Below are 20086 nucleotides of genomic sequence, written 5' to 3' on the forward strand. Positions count from 1 at the left end.
GCCAATTCAGAACAAAACCCCTGTTCTCGTTGGTATAGGTTGGGGACTTAATAATTTGCAACCAAAGGTTTAGGGTTGAAACTGTAATATCAAAGCCCTAAACCTTAAAATGATTGGATGCTTCAAATACTTGCTCCAGTACTAAACGAGAGTAGACATGTAGACCGACTTTGTCCAATCGATTGTCATTCCAAAATCCCACCTGACAAATGTTGGAATTTTTGTGACAATAGAGGGGCCATCTTTAGAAGGCGTAAAACACAACTCCTATTTAAGATTATTTTCTCATGATCTAATGGCAGTTTCTCGAGGATTAAACAGTTCATGGAGCTTAAAGTGGGCCGCACCGCAACGTTTCTACCAGACTCATTTGGGACTAAAGGTTGACATAGTAACCTCCTTCTCTCCATCATTGTCTCAAATGCTGGTGCTGTGCACTTGGGCGAGTTCTCCGTTTTGCCATTTGATCGTTAGAAAGGTTAGCACCTAGAGGACCCCTTTCAATGCCTGTATGGCCCATATCCTCAGACAGACTCTCGGCTCTTTCGACCGTAAGTGTGTGGATTAGCAACCCTGCCTGGGTAGAAGCACACGTGATGTCTCAGGGAAGGGCCGCAGAGGATTAAGTTTCCGCGCAGCGGACCCCCTCTGCAGCCCCCTGTTGCTTCTGTACACTGGCCCCATACCGGCTCCATCTGGTGAACCGCGATAAGATCGCTTTTATGAAGAGTTGCATTTAATTTTTTAGAGGTGCCCCCATGTAGACCACGAGATTGGCTAGAAGCTGTTGCCAGTGTGGGTGCAAAGGTTGTGTAGGAATTTTCTTCAACCCTCCGAGAGACTTTTTCCTTCACCATTTTTGTTTTGTCTTTTTCTGTTATTTTCTTCGCCCGACTTGCCCTTCTTACCCTTTCCATATTTCTTCTGTTTAAAAATTGGGAAGGTTGCCTGCTCCTCTGCATTATTCACCACCTCTTCAACCACACTACTCTTTCCACACTCTACCAACAGCTCCTCCGCTACCTGGACCACGCTCAGGCGCAGAAGTGATGGCCCACTCGTGGCTGGTTGGCAATACTTGAAGAAACTCAGGTTCACATTTGGGAGTGATCTCCGGAGCCTGTCCTCCTCATTTATGCCTTCCTCCGTACACACTTCCAAGTTATTGTTAGCCTTACCAGCATGAGTTTGAACTTCTGCGTCATCCCAAATCCATCATAAATAGTTTTGCGCTTTGTTCTTTAAGGTAGCCCTTCATGAATGCGAATGTTACATTCAATTCGTTTAACAAACTTTATATCTCAAACCTTTTCATGATCCTTCAGTTGAACGTGGAGTCCTTTTTCAAATCTTTGCAGATGATGAACAAATAGTCTTTAAGCTTGGAAAAACTTAGATGTGAATATAAACTTTTCAAACTCATTGAAAGCTGGATGGCAGAAAATCATCTTGTACTGAATCCGGAGAAAACATTATTCCTTCTAGCATCCTCTCCAACAATCCTATCTTTGGTAACCCCATAATACCCAGAAATCCAGATTTCCAAATTCCAATTTAAAAAGAAGACTGTGGGTGCATTTCTAGATTGCACCCTTTCAATGAAAGCTTGTATCAAGGCCATCATCAGCACAGCAAACTCAGCTTCTAGTGCATTGCCAACTGTTTCCTGGTAGTTAAGCAAGGCGGTTAGAGCAATATTTAAATTACAACAGGATTCTAACGCATCAACCATCCCAGCCGTAGTGGTCAGGCCCACTGATGGGTTGTGTAAAGACCTCCTGTTACCAACACCAAGACGCTGTCCGAGTTTGAATCATCAGACATTAACGCTTGGTTCCTTGTGAAATATGTGAGGGAGAGGAGGCAGGATAGGGGTCGATTTACTTTCCCTATCCCACCCACTAATGCTGGGACAGTCCTTACTCAAACTCCAGGACCCAACACACAGGCAAGAGAGTCTGATGACTCCCAGGGCACAGGGGGCCCTAAAAGATGAATTGTTGGAGATCTACATGAACCACCCTCTTTAATGACCGTTTTTTTTTCACGGAAGCTCGGGGGTCCACTTGGTCACATTGGGTGACTAGTTCCAGGTCAGTAATCTCCCCAAGAAGCTCTGTACTTACAGAGAGAAGGGCTAGAAATGAGTCATTGGGGCTTTCACAGGCCGATATTGGGAGTGGGAGTGATGAGGGTTCTCCAGTTGCCCCTGGCTCCCGTTACTCATTTCCAGTCCCACCACAATCATGTTGAAACGTTGGCTGTTTTTCTCTCTGATTGTGTCATATTCACCCTTGTATCCAAAAAGTGTTCTGCTTCAGGCAGTTGAACCCGTCGTGTAACTGACGAGTTCTTTCTGCCAATGTAACTCTCAGGAGTACGAAAGAACTAACAGAGATCTGTTGACCAAAAGATGGATGGATGCCACAGGATTCCGCTGGCCTGTAAAAGAAACGCACAATCAACACCACAGTGAACAATGACTACAGTATTGCAAGATATAGCTGATAGATATACCTTATATGCCAACAGGAGTTATCCCTGATCAATTAGAATTCCTATTCTTATATCAAGATGGGTGTTTATCCTGTGAGCAAAGAATAGCAAGTGAGTCAATGAAGTGAGTAACCCTCAGACTTAAGGTATACTAAAACGTGAAGAAAACACACATCTATTAGGAACATGGAATGTCTTACCAAGATGTTATGGTACGTTGAAGCGTTTTAACTGTCTTGAAGTCTCAGGCTGAAAGATGCTAGGCTCCCCCTAATACCCACCGGCACGAGGGTGCCTAAAAGTGCTCAAGTGGCAGTCTCTAGTCCGAGCACAAACTTGTTATTCGTTTGATGGCAGCTCGTCTGGGAATAACGTAGGCAAAATGTCACAAACCTAGTTCTTTGTAATCCTGAAAAGTCGTTACGTGAAAGACGTGGTAAATCCTGAGGAGCAATCCAAAATGTTCCAATTTGTAACCTTCCAGGCAATAATGTCACAAACAATAGGTAAAGGTGTCCGTAGGAAAGCAGAGTTGAAAAAACATACTGGCTAGAACAAGGACAGAGTGTGATGCGAAAAAGTAGTCAAAAGGCGTTCCAAAAAAATCAGTAACCAAGATAATTCTTACTGAGACAAGGGGCAAGACGAAAAATCAGTCTGTTATGCGTAGCAACGGTCTGGATAACAATATACCAAGTAGCATACAATCAAGACGGCTAAGAAACAAATTCAGAAGCAGTGAACCTTGCATGGGCAGAGCTTAATGAATGACTCGCGTGATCAAATGTCCTAGTGTGATTGCTCATGTGACAATCGAAACACCATGCCAACCCCCAACACTCATGTAACTACCCATTGCGCGTTGGGCCGTATATTTTATGCACAACACGTTGCCTTATTCTTGGAACATGTGAACAACGTAAAAGAGGAGAAATGGACACTGAATCATGATTATGATGTAACTTAGTCTGCGAGACTTGAGAGTCCTTGGATAACTGTAGTTTCTTGTCACCAAAATAAAAGCCTTCTGTACTCTTTTGGTGTAACGGAATTACAGGAGGTTCAGATTTGGGGAATTGATACGAGGACGTGAAGGGTGGAAGCATGAACGTGTACAGTCTTGCTAAAGGGAAAAGATTGCATGAGCAAAGGAGAAGAGGCACCAGTCATATGAACAGGAAAATGTATGTCTGTGTCTGTATTCATGTCCGTCTTATTGAAGCTGTGCATTGTGCTGCTAACAGAGTCGGACTTGGCCATTAGAATAACCGTAGGTGTGCCCCTACCCCTTGCAATCTGTTTCAGCCCCGTTCCTAGCTCCTTATCGGTCCATCCAAATGGGGAGTCCATAGGGGGTATAGGAATGGGCAAACCCCCCCCTCCCCCGACTCCGAAGGCCATACTTATTCATTGCAGTTCAGTAAAGAATGAAGGAAGACGGGACGTGGGCTGGCCAATAAGAAGTAACTTGAAAGCCAAAAAGAAACTTGGAAATCTTGCAAAAATCCAACAGAAGCAAGAAAGCAGGTAGGTGAGGTGGATACTTTCAACACTGGGTACTAGAGGTCTTAGGAACTTTTGTTGAGGGCGAAGCTGGGCGACATGAATTATACAAATATGTACAAGTATATTTATGTGTATCAAACATGAGAGAGAGGGCAGAACCTCAAGCAGTGACACTTAGTTTCTCCACACAGCCAAACAGAGTAAAAGTCCTGACCTGAAGTTCGGGCATTGAAAACCCAGTGATGAAATGTTGAGATGAAAGGAATGGGTTGCAGGTCCTCCGCTCCTCCGATACCACGGCAGACCACTCATTGCCACTCCAGCACGGGACTAATGGTTATGAGGGGCTGCTTATAACATGGTCTGCCTTCAGATAGACAATGAAAAAACACTCCAAGCACCACTTCACACCATGGCAGACCACTAACTGCAACTCCTGATCCATGCACCTCAGCTTCTGCCTTGTCCTCCCTGAGGCTATTCAAATTCTGGTAATACACCAGAGTCCATATCTGGTAAGTCATGTCCAAGCAGAAGGCCAGGTTGCATATACTTCTATGAAGTATGCTAAGACTGGAGAACTGTAGTTAAAAGTAACTAACCTTTTCTTCCTGAGCAGTGGAGCGTTCATAAATAAGCATGCTTTTTAATAGACTTCAAAGTAGAACACACCGGCCATGAAAATTACAGGGCTAGAGGGAAGGAGCCAACCATTTTCTCCTCTGTTGCTTCATTCAAGTAGGAGCGGTCAACATTTCATCTCTGCAGAGGTCCTCCAGAGGAACACTGGTTAGCAGCACAATGTGGGAGTGGGCCTCCAATCTCCCTACCCAAAATAGACTCAGCGAGTGCACATTTGTCTTTTAAAGCAAGTTTATTGTATCCAAATGGCCGAGAAGGGCTAGACGAAGCCGTAGAGTCAGAACTAACCTGATTCTTTCCGAACCACACAAGGGTTACACATTATATACATTTTGCAACATTTAAATCACTCCCACATATTCTGTTACAGTCATCACCCAAACATGATTGGTTAGCCCTATACAAAAAAATTGAATCCCTGCAAGTTCCCAGGGTCTCATTGGATACATTCACTTCGTCAGCAACTCCTTTCAACACACATTTGCATGTACTCATGTTTACAGCGCACCACTTTTCGGGATCTTTCCGTAGTCATTGGTGACATCATTACATAGTTACATATTGACATATAACAAACCTAATTGGTTACAAATTCCATCTGGTCGGGGACCTCATACCGCTTACCGTGATGCACATGGCTTTACAAGGACACTTCAACAATATGAGGAGGCGACAAAACAAACCAGTTCCCTTTGAATTGATGATGGCCATCCTATCCACTCAGACCTCCTAGGATCTCCCATTTTAAACTAATCTATAAGGACTACCATTTCAGCATGCATGGCCTCTAGCCACATCCTGGTTACTTCTGAGAACCTGATTTAAACCCATAAATCATTAGCCAACTCTGCCTTTAATCAACCCTTGCACCGGGTTTATTACCTGGCCTTGAGCCGACCTACCAGGTGGCCGAACTTCCCTGGTCACTGAATAACAAACTCCCATATTCTCTAGAAGATTACATCTCCTCTCCACAATAGCACCAAGTCATAAACCCTTACCTGGCCACATCTGACAATCTGATGTTACTGCAGCTGCCTGAATGCAGTTAGCTGCCTTCCCGATCCTTCGTTCCCGATCAACCAGCTTCTCAGGTCACATCTCACCATGCCAGGTTTCTGCGGCCTACACAAACACCAACTATGAGGGACCTGTGGTATCAAGATTCATGTATTCACCATGTACCCCTTGTTCCCCCAACTGTCCCAAACACATTTCCCTGAATCCATGTGTATATATGTCTGTACATGGGTGTTTAAGACTACTGGGTCTCCTCACAGGGTCCTCTCCATCCGTGAATCTCCTTTCTCGCATACGCATATGAAGCTCCTTGCTTCCCATCTCTCAGGAGCTATGTTACATGCCACACGACTACATTGTGTTCACATTGGATCGGCAGACTTGTCATTCTGTTGCTACATGTGTGTGAATCTAAAATGTATCAAGTATACACAAAATAACACTAATAGTAACACTCATTTAATTCCCATTAACTACACTATATACATGCTAACTCGCAACATCACATCTACCCTAGTCACCAACATGTGCGCAATACGAAACCTTCTTTCCCATTGGAACCGTTATCGACCATCCCAACATCAGACATCTCCTCCTTGAGTCTTGAGGGGGCCGTTCCAGAAAATAGTGTTGCAGGTTTTTCTGTGTCAAAATATAATGAATAATAAACAACTGTTTGTCCCTGACTTGGACATCCCATTACCAGAGCCCTTTGGTCTGAATGTCAGAAGTGAGTAAACTGCTGTATCTCCTTGGTGCGATCATTGTCCTTTTTTAAAACTTCACCTCCCAGTGGATGTTATGACCACAATGCACAGCTTCAATAATCACAATTAAATAATGGACCCTTAACTGGAAGAAGGTATCACTGCTGTAGAAGAATATATTGGGGAGCCTTCAACACTCTACACCAGTCTCTGGAGGGCTGATTAACAGTGACTGGGGTACAGCCTGGGAAAACCCTCCTGCGGGATAAAACCCAAATGTAGTCCTGTGGGCTTGTTGTGGAAGAGCCCAGAGTGCAGACTGTTTGTAGATAACGGAATACCCCTTAAGTAACAACAAAGGGTATACTGCCAGCAGACACAATAATGGAAAAGAGAACTGGAATTGTAGTGCCCCAATAATCAGGGTCAGATTGGCCCCTTGGCCTCTCGGCCTGTGGCTGGGCCAAAATCGTCCCTGGGGAGTGGAGGCCCAGCCACATGTTACCTTGCTTCCATGATTGATTTGCATGCATGATGTGTGTATCATAGAATTATGATGCATGCATCATTCACATGTTGCTGCAGCATGCACAGTTGAGGGGCCTTGGACATCTGCTTGCATTCACAGTAATTTGACAATATGGATCTATACACACATATATTAATGATACATATAGTGATCCATTCTTGTATGAAATGTATATCACATTAGTGAAATCATAACCATATTTTTCATAGTGTACTTAGGAACAATGCTATTTGATGCCACTTCCTGTTTTGTCAAGGGGTGAAAGGTTGTGTTCATTGCTTCCCAGGATGTCACTTTAGGGTGGGATCAAATGACATCCTTTCCGCTGATGTCATCAGAGGTGAAGGGTCATGAGGCAAGGGATGCGCCACTTTTTTGAGGCAAGGGGTAGGCCACTTCTTTTTGGGTGTCCGGGCCTATTTCTTGTCCCAGTCCGACCCTGCCAGTAATTATAGCGTGTAGAAACTATCGGCAAGCAAATGGGCAAGGGGATCTAAGTAGTCTGTTGTAAGACTTTCAAACACAGAGAACCGTGGTAACACAGGGCGCCGTAGCAGGCAATGGCAGGTGGAAGACTAACTTGTTGGTGAGGCCAAAACAATGGTTAGAAGCATCGGGAAGACCATCAAGACGCTGGTTGAGCAGGAGCATAGAAAGAAAGCTCTGGGTGTATTTGCAAGAGAGCAGCTCTCGCTGGTGTAGTGGCACAGGAGCGCTGCACGGGAAAGTACTGCCGCGAGCCTGACGGAATGAAAGCAGAGTTCACTCAAATTAGTATAATGCTGACAAGATGCACGAGTTGCGGTAATGCTTCCCCAGAGTTCTCCGACTGAACCTAATGGGCACTTGGTGTTCTGGTGGCTGGCCAACATATCAATCAGGGGCTGTTCCCATCTGCTGAAGATGTGGTCCAGATGATCCTGCTTAAGGTCATACTTGAGGCAGGATGAAAGATTCCTGCTCAACAAGTCTGCTGTCACATAGTGGCCACATTGCTGTTGCTAAAGCAGTAGGAACATGTTTTGTTTGAGTTGTATTGTGTTCGTAGATGGCACTCAAATGATTGAAGGTGCCTCCGACAAGGTAGTCCCATGGATCACTTCTTTCTTTTACAACAGATCCTCGACTATCAACATTGGGAACTGTCAATTTTGCTCTGAAACTTGTCTCCCGCAGGGCTCATCTATAGCCCCACTTCTGTTAAACATATATCTCAAACCTTTTCATGATCTTTCAGTTGAACATGGAGTCCTTTTTCAAACCTTTGCAGATGATGAACAAATCGTCTTTAAGCTTCGAAAAACTTAGATGTGAATATATAATTTTCAAACTCATTGAAAGCTGGATGGCGGAAAATCATCTTGTACTCAATCCGGAGAAAATACTATTCCTTCTAGCCTCCTCCCCAACAATGCTATCTTTGGTAACCCCGTAATACCCAGAAATACAGATCTCCAAATTTCAAATCCCAATTTAAAAAGAAGACTGTTGGTGTATTTGTCAAGACTGGACTAACTTTCACCCCACTCCTCCTCCTCACCTGTGTTTTCCCAGGAACTCTCCTGCTTTTCTGGCTTCTTTTTTAGTCTGGTTGACTTTATTGGCTTGTGCTTTCTTTCCTTCTTATGGTGTAGATGAGGGCGAGCTGCTTCAGCCGCCACCTTGCCCAGAAGGAAATCCTAGGTCAGGGGAAGGCCAAGGAGCAAGCCCCTAGATCAGGGAGAAAGCAGTAGCAGAAAAAACCCTGGTATTCATGTCTTGGCACGAAGAAGGCACCTGGGAAGTTCTTGATTAGTCAATGATTGAAAGAGGACTTCAGGTAGGCAACTCCAAATAGCAGATGAATAATATCAAAAGTACAGTTCTCTCTGGAGGGCTTGATGGAGTCAATACAGAGAGGATGACTCGGTATGATTAACAACAACTTCGCAGTTTGGTAGTTGAAAGGGTTCCTGAATAGGCACTGGAGCGTAATTGGAACAGAGAGACGTAACTCCAAACAAAAAGCTGAACAGTAAACAGGAGGAGGCTAAAGGCGAGAACTATAGTGTGGTAAGAAGAATGACGGGGCTGAAAGGCGGAGAAGCAAACTAAGAGGAATCAAAGGTATTTATAACAGAGTAATAAGATCTAGGAGGAAACAGAAGTCTATCGAACAAAAGCCGAGCAGAGAGGGTAGCGAAATACGCTCTAGCAGAAATCCGAGCGGAATGCAAAGGAATTAGAAGTAGAGTGCGGAGATCACTAGAGTGAGAGAGAAAATATAAAGTAAACCAATTGAAGAAAGGAAATAGACAGTATGGCAAATAGACACCAAGAAGGGAAAAATAGTATGGGCAGTGAGATAAGATAGATCGAAGGATGCCAAACGTACCTTGTAAGATAGAAATCCGAATGTGGCAAGGACACAAAAGTACTTGGAAGAATGTTGGAATGAAATGAAGGCAAAAAGGCAAAAATATACTGGAAGGCAAAAAGTCACTGGGAAAAATACTCACTGTAGGTGAAAGAATCAGAGACAATACAACGCGCCGGCATCAGAGAAAAGGACCTACTTATAGACAAGCGGCCATCTTAGAAAGGCATAGACCGTTAAGATGGACTTCTCACTGCCATATTAGGAAAGTCGCCATCGGTTCCAATGCTTCCATGCCTGATGCATGACAGTATTTCTAGATTGCACCATTTCAATGAAAGCTTGTATCAAGGCCATCATCAGCACAGCAAACTCATCTTGTAGTGCTAAAACAGCTATGACCCCAGCCAACTGAAAATCACAGCGCTAGTATAGCTAGAGCAATAATTAGTTCTCCCATAGACTATTGCACTGCCCTATAAGCATTAACACCCAAATATTTGATAGGTCTTCTCCAAGATCTACTACCACACGGATTGTAACTAAAACACTGAGACATGCCCATTTCCCCAGTCCTCATAAAACGTCACTGGCTTCCGATGAAGTCCTGTATATCACATTTAAACTTCTCACTCTAGTCCAAAAGTCTATTCACGTATCCTGCCCCAGCTATATAAAACATTGTCTGAAAATATATACTCCCGTTAATCACTTAAGAGCGAGCTCCTCAAGTCTACTCTCGATCTCCAGATTTAAACTAACCCATGGTCTACGCCGTGCTAGCACACGCCTTTCTGCCACCTCCCTAACTAGTTCCAAATCACTGGAACTCCCTAACAGGTAATCTGTGCCACACAGAGAAGCTTTTTATTTTCAGAAAGAAAATCAAATCTTTACTCCTCTAATCTCTCCCTTATAACATCTATTGCCTTTAGGTCCAGCCGCTAGATACCCCTGGGTCATAATGCCATCCACCTACAAACAAACAATAAAACAGAAAATAAAATTGTATTAATGTGTTAGTCTTTAATCCTGGTTCAGATTTCCAAACTTATTTTGTGCTTAGGAAAGCTCTTACATTCTAAAAACTAAACCCATTCTTTCATAGATAAAGGGGCTATCACTCACTTCATTCCACAAAATGTATTCACGTGTTTTAGTCCATTTGTTCAATACACTTTTTTTAATAATTTGAATGATAGCTGCTTTATTTGTGAAAGAATGGATTTAATTCCCAGGATAGTCTGGATTTTCTGAGCAGGTAAAATGTTCTATTTGAATCCCCATCTCCAGAGTGTTTGGGCTTCTTGTGATAGAATGCTCGATTTGGGTCCACCTTGCCTCCTGATGTAGAACATCAATCTTGTCAGTTAACACCTTAACCGCAGGTCCTCTGCCTGAAAGGATTTCAAGGCCCAGTGAACGTCTCTCTGCTCTAGAATGTTGTGTCTTTTGCAGACCTATTCCCTTTTGCATCTAAATCCTGTAGATGCCTCCCCTATGCATTCATGGAAGTGTCAGTCATGACTGTTCTTGTGTACGTCTGCTCTGGGAGTGGGGCTCCTTTGAGCAAGTGTTTGCATTTGCTCACGTATTGCCTTCAATGCTGTATTCCAGCAATGCAAGATGACTGCATGGCTAGCAGTGACTTTTTAAAACTTTTTTATTTTATTTCATTGAGCATTTGTAAAGCACCTATACACCAAAACGTGTTTCCAAGAGCCACAAGAAAAAAAGGGACAGGGACAGGAGAGAGAACGGCGATTTAAACGGTCCAACTAGGCCATGTGACATTTGGATTATGCAAGTGCAGTAATAGTGCTGGGTGGATGGGGTTGGGGTGCATAGGGTGGGAGGGCTAGTGCCATTAATGGCGGGCGGGCGGGAGAGGAGTGGCCCATGGGCTGGGCAAGTGCTAGGGTAGGTCCAGGACGGCAGTGCAGAGGAACACGGGAAGTGCAGCGGGGGGGACCAATCTCAGTAGGCTGATTGGGGGAAGAGGGCCTGGGAGGGCAAGTGCTGGAGGGGGGTGCTGGGGTAGACTGGGGAGAGGCAGGCCTGGCCCAGAGTAAGGCTCATAAGAGACCAGGCATCCAGTCGCAGGGGCGGACATTAGCAATGGAGCGGGAGAGGGAAGGAAGAAGAGAAAAGGAAAGTCTTGAGAAGCTTTTGGAGCTTAATTTGGTCCGGCTCAAGTCTGAGAGAGGCAGGGAGGCCATTCCAGATTGAGGCTCCCGCCAAAGAGAGATCTAATGCCCACCCCCCGTCACCTCCCCACCCCGGCTTGGAAAAAATGTCTGACAGAGTTGGAGCTAGAAGACCGAAGAAAGAAAGCCGGGAGGTATTTAGGGATCGAGAGTTGGATGTGGTGGGGACCCAGCTGCAAGAAAACCTTGTGAATGATGGGCAGGTCTTGAATTTGGTCCTTGCAGCCACCAGGAGCCAGTGGAGAGATTTTAGGGCTGCAGGGTTGCGATCCCTGTTCTTGAGGCAAAGGATAAGTCTTGCAGCCCTATTCTGGATTAGTTGAAGGGGGCGGAGGGTGGAAAGAGGCAGATTGAGGAAGAGGCTGTTGCAGTAATCAAGCCTAGAGAGAACCTGAGATGTGGAGTTTCTAGGGCAAGGTGAGGAAAAGGAGAATGCCTCTAAGGAGGTGAAGCTGAAAGTGGGCCTTTTTGGCAAGGTCAGCGATGTGAGGTGAGGGAAGAGGCGAAGATGACACCCAGGTTTTTTGCCTCCCACAAGGGTGAGGCGAGAAGACCCAAGAAGGGTGGCCAGAGAGTAGAGGGGAAAGAGGGAGCAGGGGTCCCAATGATAGGAATATCAGTCTTACTGGCATTAAGGTAGAGATCATTAGCAGTGCACCATGCCTGAATAGCAGTCAGACAGTTGGAAATGAGAGAGGAAAGGAAGAGGCGGTTCTCATTTATGCTGGAAAGGTTTACAGCCCTGGTCACTAAAGAGTACCCTGTGGCATTGAAACAACTCACTCTTGTGTGTTGAATAGCCATCCCATAAACCCCAGATGCTACAAAGGTATGAGACTTGATATGTTTTAATCAATGGAGGATAGTGCATTTATTGTTTTCCCCTGCAGGGTGTCAGAGATCCTATTGTTTTGATGGAGTATGCACTTGCGAATCATCTGGATATGGGTATACGTAGTGACCTTGCCGTCGCGGATGTGAAGTTACTGGAGCCAAGCACTTTTTGAATATTCTTGGAGCCAAGAACTGTAAACTGGTAGTGTTGTCTTCAAACCATGATGCAGAAGAACATCCAATGCTTCCAATGAACAGGCACATGGAAGTACACGTTCTCTGATCTGTTGACAACAGGAAATAGCTCTCTTTCAAGAGGGAAATCATTTTTGGATGTGCCAAAGTTTGAAAGTCTGCTTCTGAAAGAATTGTTTAGGAGACCAGATCCATGATCAGCTGCCTTTTTCCTGACCCGGAAGTACCTGGAGTGCATACCGTGGCTTCTTTAAGATGGTGGTGCCTTTTCTAGGGCTCCTTTTTCGAAGAAGGCTGTATACCTTCTTTGTGAGGGCGGGCAGGTGCTTTTGTGGCTTGTGAACAGGTGGTATTTGAGGACATTTTCAGACCCGCCTTGAGGAATGCCCTTTTTGAATTGAACGATCATCAGCGCTTTGAGCTTTTATTCTGGTGGTTTATATTCTTTTTCCATAATTTACTTTTTGTGCTGAGAAGAGAAGCATTCTTCATAGCATGCACCCCACCCTCCAATGTGTTTTCCAGGTGGGATTGTCATCACTTTCTTGCATGATTATTTGCTTCTCATAAAAAATAGGTCTTTGTTTCCCCTGTGGCATTAAAGGATAATAGCTTGTATGCCTTAACCGCTCTAGTATGAAAGGCACTTATATCCCTAACTGGCAAATACACTGGTGCTTCCTCTGAGACTAGGCATTCATTATATTCATCCATGTATGATGAATGCTTTGATAACGTTGGAGTGGAATGTCATTGTTTGAGGGAAAAAATCCTCTTCCACCCCTCGATAGTGCAAAAATGCCATAAGGAGAAATCTGCATCAGCGAAGGGCTGACAAGGCCTGGCGAGTGTATAGGAAACCTGTGGCATATGAGCTCTGATAAATTCAATATAGAAAGAGACCTTTATGGCATGAAAAGTGCTGATGACTAGGTGTTGGAGGCTGCGTGCATGACTCTGGAAGACTCCTTCTGTAGGCTCCAGTTCCATCGCCAGTGACTTGGTTGAGGACCCCATGTCCATTGACAGGTAATGCACCTGTGGTACGGGTTACGATTGAGTGTGCATGCTGGTCATCCCCATCCTCAGAACATTCATTCTGAGCCCTCAAAATAGGAGCCTGTTTAGTGATTGAATTCTGCCATCACTTTGGGGCTTGTTAGCAGAGGAGGAGGTTGATATGACTATACATGCTGTGAACTCCACGGCTACTGCAAGTTTTGCATGTCGCTCTTTAGTGCAGCCGATGATAGATTAACGGGTTCACCATTTACTGGACCTACATTGAAGAATGTGCTGATGTTGATGGTTATCACATTGGTGGTGTCATTGACTGGTTGTTCTTGGATTGGATGCTATTCGTTTTTCGATGCTTTGTAAAATTGCAATATAATGTTCTGAGGATTCCCAGCCCGTCAGCAACACATAGGGCCTTATCACGACTTGGGCGGTAACGTTGGCGCTATTAGCGCCGGCGCTATCTGCCCTACCGCCGAACTCCCCGGCGCTAATAGCGCCGGATCACGAGTTCGGCGGTAATGTTAATCCCCATTCCCCATTGAGCCCATTGGGGAATGCCCCATTCCCCATTGGGCTCAATGGGGAAATTTTGCGCTAATACCGCTGGCGGATTTCCCGCCGGCGGTATGAGAGCGAATTTTCGGGGGATTTCCCCCCAGCTCAGAGCTGGGGCGAAATCCGCCGAAGTCCTGATTTGGCGGACCCTTAAATCCGGCGGTAATAGCGCTACTGCCGGATTTAAGGGTTACCGCCAAAGTCGTGATGAGGCCCACAGTGTTAAATTATTATTATTCTGAGTGTGTTAATATGAGAAATTGAATCCTGGTGAATGCAGACATGCCATGTGAGTCCTAACAGAGTGGAAATTCTTAGCATACAATTTCTAGTTAAATTAGAACTACTTTTTTAAACCGAGTAGACCCGAAATATGTCATCCCGTTTTATTTGGGCATAATTCTGCTCTCCAACCTTGACTCTAACATTGCCTATGTCCTCCTACTTGATCTCTAATCTGCCTTTGACACAGTCAACCATACCATCCTGCTCTACCTTCTCCGTGATAACCTGGGTATCACTGATCAGGCTCTGGCCTGGCTGACTTCTTTCCTCTCTGATTGACCCTCCCAGGTCAAACTTGGGTCCTACCTATCATCTATCTCCCTCTCTACTTGTGGTGTTCCCCAGGGACCTAAGCTCTCGCCCTGGCTTTTCAACATATACTTGGCAATACCCGCCCACCGCATTGCCATTTTCTGCTCGAATTTCCAGTGCTACGCTGATGATACTAAACCCAGCTTCAGGCTGCCCTCGGCCACCTCCTCTCCTTCTCTCATCTCTGACTGTCTTACTGCCATTCAAGATTGGCGTTCTGCTAATGATCTCTGTCCGAGCGCCAGCAAGACTGAAATCCTCCTCATTGGGACACCCTCTCCATCTTTTCCCCTCTCTCCGGCCGGCCTCCCTTGGTCGCCCTCCTACCCCCACCCATGAAGCTAAGAACCTCTGGGTCATCTTTGTTTCTACACTTTCCTTCTCTGCCCAGATCTCTGAGGTCTCTAAAAAGTCAAACTTCCTACTGCACCTACTCAGAGGTACTTTACCTTTCATCTCCTTCCCCTAGAAGCTCACTGTCTCCCAAGCTCTGGTTCTCTAGGTTGGACTATTGTAACAGCCTCTTTCTAAATCTACCAGCTTCTTCTCTCTGCAACTAATCCAGAACAGAACTGTGAGACTTGTCCTTGTCCTCAAGCCCTGGGATCATATCTCTCCAGCTCTGAAATCTCTCCATTGGCTCCCAGTGGATGCAAGGATTACATTTAAAATCCTCTGCATTGTCCACAAGGCTTTCTGGGGCCTGGGTCCAAAATACCTTCAGGTATCCCTCCGTAAATACCTCCCCTCTCGAGCTCTTCGCTCCTCTTCCTCTAACTCCCTCTGGGTCAGTCGTTTTTCCAAGAAACGAACTGGGGGTAGATCTGTCTTCGGCTGGGACCTCCCTATGGGACTGACTCCCTGCCGCTCTAAAACTTGAGGAAAACCATCTCTGGTTCCGGAAGCACCTCAAGACCTTCCTCTTTGCTTCTGCTTTCGCCCCTCCCCCCCTGCTGATCTGCTCTCTTGGCATCGTGCATCTGGACACCCTCTGTCCTCTGGTTCCAGGTTCCTGCTCACCCTGCCACTGTACCGCATTGCCTCCGGGCCACCCCTTGCACAGGGGTCTGTATCTGTACCCATACAGCCCCCCTTTTTTTTTGCCACTCCTGCACTTATCAGACCCACCTTGTCTGCTGCCTTAAACCCAGCAGTTGCCACTCGGCTGCATTACCACTTTTGCTGATTTATTATTTATTTTATTATTATTTATCTTGTCTCTCCTTTGCTCTGCACTTTCCACTTTCTCCCCCCCTCCATGCACTTTTCCCCTCCCACTCTCCTATGCACTTGCACGTTCTCAATGTCACTGGGCCTAGTAAGATCATTGTTTTGTTCTCCCCTGTTCCCCTCCCTTGCTTTGTCGCACTCTGAAACAGCCATGTATGAGCGCAATATAAATAAAATTGTTGTATAAAGGTTAAATGCTTTATGTATTTGTTTGTTGTTGCTATGGGGTCTCTGCTGCAGCTGTGTATGCCAGCCATGTCACCTGTAATTCCAGAATGGATCTCTGTCTTGTACTATTCTGGAATGATGTTACTTCAATATGTTTATACTTGATTTTGGTCAGTTGTAACCTGGATGCTCATTGTGTTGGGTCTTATGGTATGCTACCAAAGATAAAACAAATAAACTGTCTAATACATACCAGGTCCGGTTGCTTCATTACAAAAATATCATATCATATAATTAAATCTGGCTATGATCTACTGAGTGGGCATAGCATAATTTGATAACTCTGCATAATGTGAACTGGTAATGTTGATAGTGACGATTCACAGGATCTCATCACTTCTCCCCACAGGGGAGCCCTTCTCTGTGATGCCACTATGCAACATTCCCTCTACGCGTGGTGGTAAGCTGGACATTACAGGGAGAGACTCCCCTCTTGGGGACAAGGACTCCCGTGCTGTCAAGGAACTCCCTAACTCTCTTTATGAAAAACCATTGAAACATCAAGGCTTCAGAAGAAGCATCTTCCACAAATCAATGTTTGTCATTGTAATGTGTGACCCACTTACCATCAGACAGACAAACATAACTGAGAAGAAGACACCTGAAATACAGATTACCCAGTGGTTGGAAGCCAACCATACTGCGACTAAGAAGATTGAGCAGGTGGGGAGAAGCACTCCTGAGAAAAAGATAGAGGCCCCAGTACTTCCCTTTAAAAACCAAGGAAGGACCAATGTATATTGTTGGTGGAACCCAGGAAGTTCAAAGCTGTCGAGAGACCAGAGAGCCACTGGAAGTCCTCGGCTGGGAGGACAACGGCAACCACAAGGTGTAAGCAGCTCTCATGGCCCGATTCTTAACATGGCGCAGTGAACGTGCTAAATAGCACGATTCACTGCACGATTTCATGACGCCCAGGCACCACTGCTATTCTGAAATGGGCCTGGGCGTCATGGGAAAGCACGACAGTGCTTTTGTTAATATCCGCCTGTTTCCAAAGGAAACAGGCGGATAAAGATCTCGGCAGCAGTTTCGTTAAATAACGAGAAAATTGTTGTTTAACGAAACTGCTGCCGAGAATGAAAACAAAAGCATGTGCTGGCTGGAGACTTGCCAGAGGAATGATGGCTGTGGCAGCCTGCCGCTTTTATTGATTTTAAAAGCATTCTTCTGCATAATTGGCCCAGATTAATGGACAGCAGTGCACAGGAGTGCAAAAAGATAAACTGTGGGCCTTTTTGAAAGTTGTGGGGGAAAGTGGAAAATCAAAACAAACCCATGTGCTGCCTGGAGCCCTGCAGCCTGCTGGTTTTACTGCATTATTGGGCCATAATTTCTCACCCACCTCACAGACTGAACAAACTGCTTCTTGTGGCACTCCTCCGTACGGCACCAATTGTGTGCCGTACTTCAGCGCCAATTTCGAGCGCTTGCAATATTGGAGGAGTGCCACAAGAATAACCATGCATGGTTGCTAGGTCAGTTTCCAGCCCTTCCTAGCAACCGGCACCCTTATTCCAAAAGTGGCGCAATGATTCCGACTTCGGAATATTGCACCACCTTTTAGAATAGGGTTTAATTACCGAAAATGTGTTTAGCCCTTTTAACGACATTTTCGGCAATTACCACCCATTTGAGAATAGGGCCCTGAGAGGGCAAAGAGCCAAACTGTGTGTGCCCAAGAACGATAATTGAGGCAGTGGCATGACCCTGAAGAGGTCGACTGTCTGGTCCTCAAACAATGCAGAGACCGCAACCGAAAAGGCCCTGTGAGTCGCACACTGGTGTCGGGAGAGAAGAGGCCCGCTAGACACGCAGAAGAGATAAGAGGCAGCCCAACCCCACAGGAAGAACCAGTGATGCCAATCCAGCAGAATTGAGGTAATGGCAGAGGCGGGAGACCCCGGAGGGAAACATGGCAGGAGGAGCCTCTGGTGCCTAATCAGATTCGTCCCAGTGGTTGTGAATCCTTCAAAGAGAGGGAAGAATATACAGGGACTCATCAAACTCGTCGCCGTGGTCGTGAATACCTTAAGTAAAGTGAAGAGCACAACAACTTTCTTTGGTATTTAATTAGTGGTAGGGTTAGAACAGGCTAGCTTTTGATGGGGGGTGGGGAGTGGACCATTATTTTGACTGCCATACTGACGATAAGACTCAGTTGGGCAGGGGACGAAAATTCAATTTGCAAGATACTAGCCAGCGATAAGTCACTAGCCACATCAATTCTATACATACACACAGCACCCCATGGCTTACTTGCTAGGAGTCAAATATCACTAGCAAATGGGTAGCGGCAATTGGACATTTTGCATCCTGAGGCAGGGCAAACCTTTGTGATAGGGACAGATAGTCCTTTGTCTTAATAGTTTAATAAAAAGAGTTGTAAGAATGCCACCATTTGGTCTTCCTCCTTCTTCTGACCTACCACAAGATGCATTAAAAAAACAAGGAATATTAATTCATCAAAATAAATGGCTACTTTTTTCATTTGAAAACATGGTTTCTTCATCACATGCATTTCTTTTGCATTTAAAAAAAAATTAAGTTTAAGTATTTAGAGTCAACTTGTAAAACTCCTCATCACCTGGTTAAAGCCAAATCGTTATCTTTGCTTTATTTAATTGGTAAAACCAGCAACCTGGATATGTACAACTCAATCTTCCTTTATTGTTCACTGCTTCATACTGATTTCCTTAGTCTCATGATAAACAAAGTGTTTGTAAAGTTACTGTAACCCTGTTCAGATTCAGCGTGTCTAATGTTGATTGTGTTTCATCTATGCAAGTCTACCCACGTATTGTCGCCCGCGACTGTTCATTTACTCCTCTCCACAACCTGGTCAGAATGTCACTCAAACTCAATCCATTGTAGAAGCTCACTGCTTCCCATCAAATCTTGATTTCTTATCTATTGTACGTTCTCTTGTGATCAAAAGAGCATTCTTACTTTCTGTATATAAAGAATAATAAATACATAATCCCGAAATCGAAAGGTGCTTAAACTCGTCTAGGTAATCATTCAAAATTGAATAGCAAACCCAATGTCCTCTAAGTTGTCAGTTCATAGACCCAACATTATTGTATTTCTTACTTGGCCTATTTTAGGAGAAATTATTAATTGGCTGTTTTATTTTAAAATCATATGGGTATCCATTTTCCTAAAGCCTGCATAAATCAAGTGAGGCATTAATATCTGTCACAAAACTGTTATTTTAGAGGAGCTACTGTGTTTTGATTTGTATACATTTAAGCTTGTATTTTTATGATAATAGCTGCATCCTCTGTAATGAAGGTGCCACTTTAACTCAATGCATTGATTTCTGTTTCAAGTGTAGGCTGGAAGTGCTTGGAATAGAAGTCTTATAATAAAGAACCATCCAGCAGTATGTGATACTGAGCTGAAGATCGTCCTGCACTCCAAAATCTTATGAGACAGACTGTGATTTGCACCTGCTGCCCTTTCTTCCTCAAACTTTCTCAGGCTTGGAATAGCCAACATGCAGTAAGTAATTGCCCATTTAAAACACCTTAGTGAGTATTTTGTTTATGAACAGTTTTGGCCATGAATAATTTATATCAGTTTATGAAGTTGTTTATGCATCAGTGTTTTGAGAAGTTCACCAGTGCATATGTACACACAGCACACTGAAATGAATAAATTGTATTCTAGAAATAAATGCAGATATATTGGGCATGTTCCAAGCTGATTATGGCAATGTTGCAGTTATTTAAACTGGGTATTGACTTGGCACTCCCTTGTGGATTGCATGCACATAAGCTGTTGTCTCCAATGATCCTGTGATTGAACGTAAAGGAAACCAATTTCAGGGTTCACATCCAATGCTACCAGTTGTTGGAAATATGAAGTCCATAACTCTAATAATCTTCACTGTTGAGCACTTGTACTCATTGTTTTTTATGTTGCTGAATAGATTCACTTGCTTTCATGACATACTCTGGGG

The 20086-nt window shown here is 44.6% G+C and overlaps 1 protein-coding gene across 11 annotated transcripts in view; it reads left to right on the forward strand.

The window, feature by feature from the left end:
* The window catches only part of CDKL5 (cyclin dependent kinase like 5), a 2489742-nt gene that overhangs the window by 534018 nt on the left and 1935638 nt on the right, over positions 1-20086 (forward strand). For 9 of the 11 annotated variants that reach the window (XM_069636841.1, XM_069636839.1, XM_069636845.1 and 6 more), the window contains exon 3: positions 19455-19626. The gene's annotated coding sequence lies outside the window, so the exon portion shown is untranslated. The remainder of the gene's footprint in view (positions 1-19454; positions 19627-20086) is intronic. The other 2 variants (XM_069636840.1, XM_069636846.1) reach the window with 1 other exon arrangement.

This window comes from Ambystoma mexicanum, chromosome 7p (genome assembly GCF_040938575.1).
Source record: "Ambystoma mexicanum isolate Mex_15411 chromosome 7p, UKY_AmexF1_1, whole genome shotgun sequence".
In the NCBI taxonomy this organism is placed as follows: Eukaryota; Metazoa; Chordata; class Amphibia; order Caudata; family Ambystomatidae; genus Ambystoma; species Ambystoma mexicanum.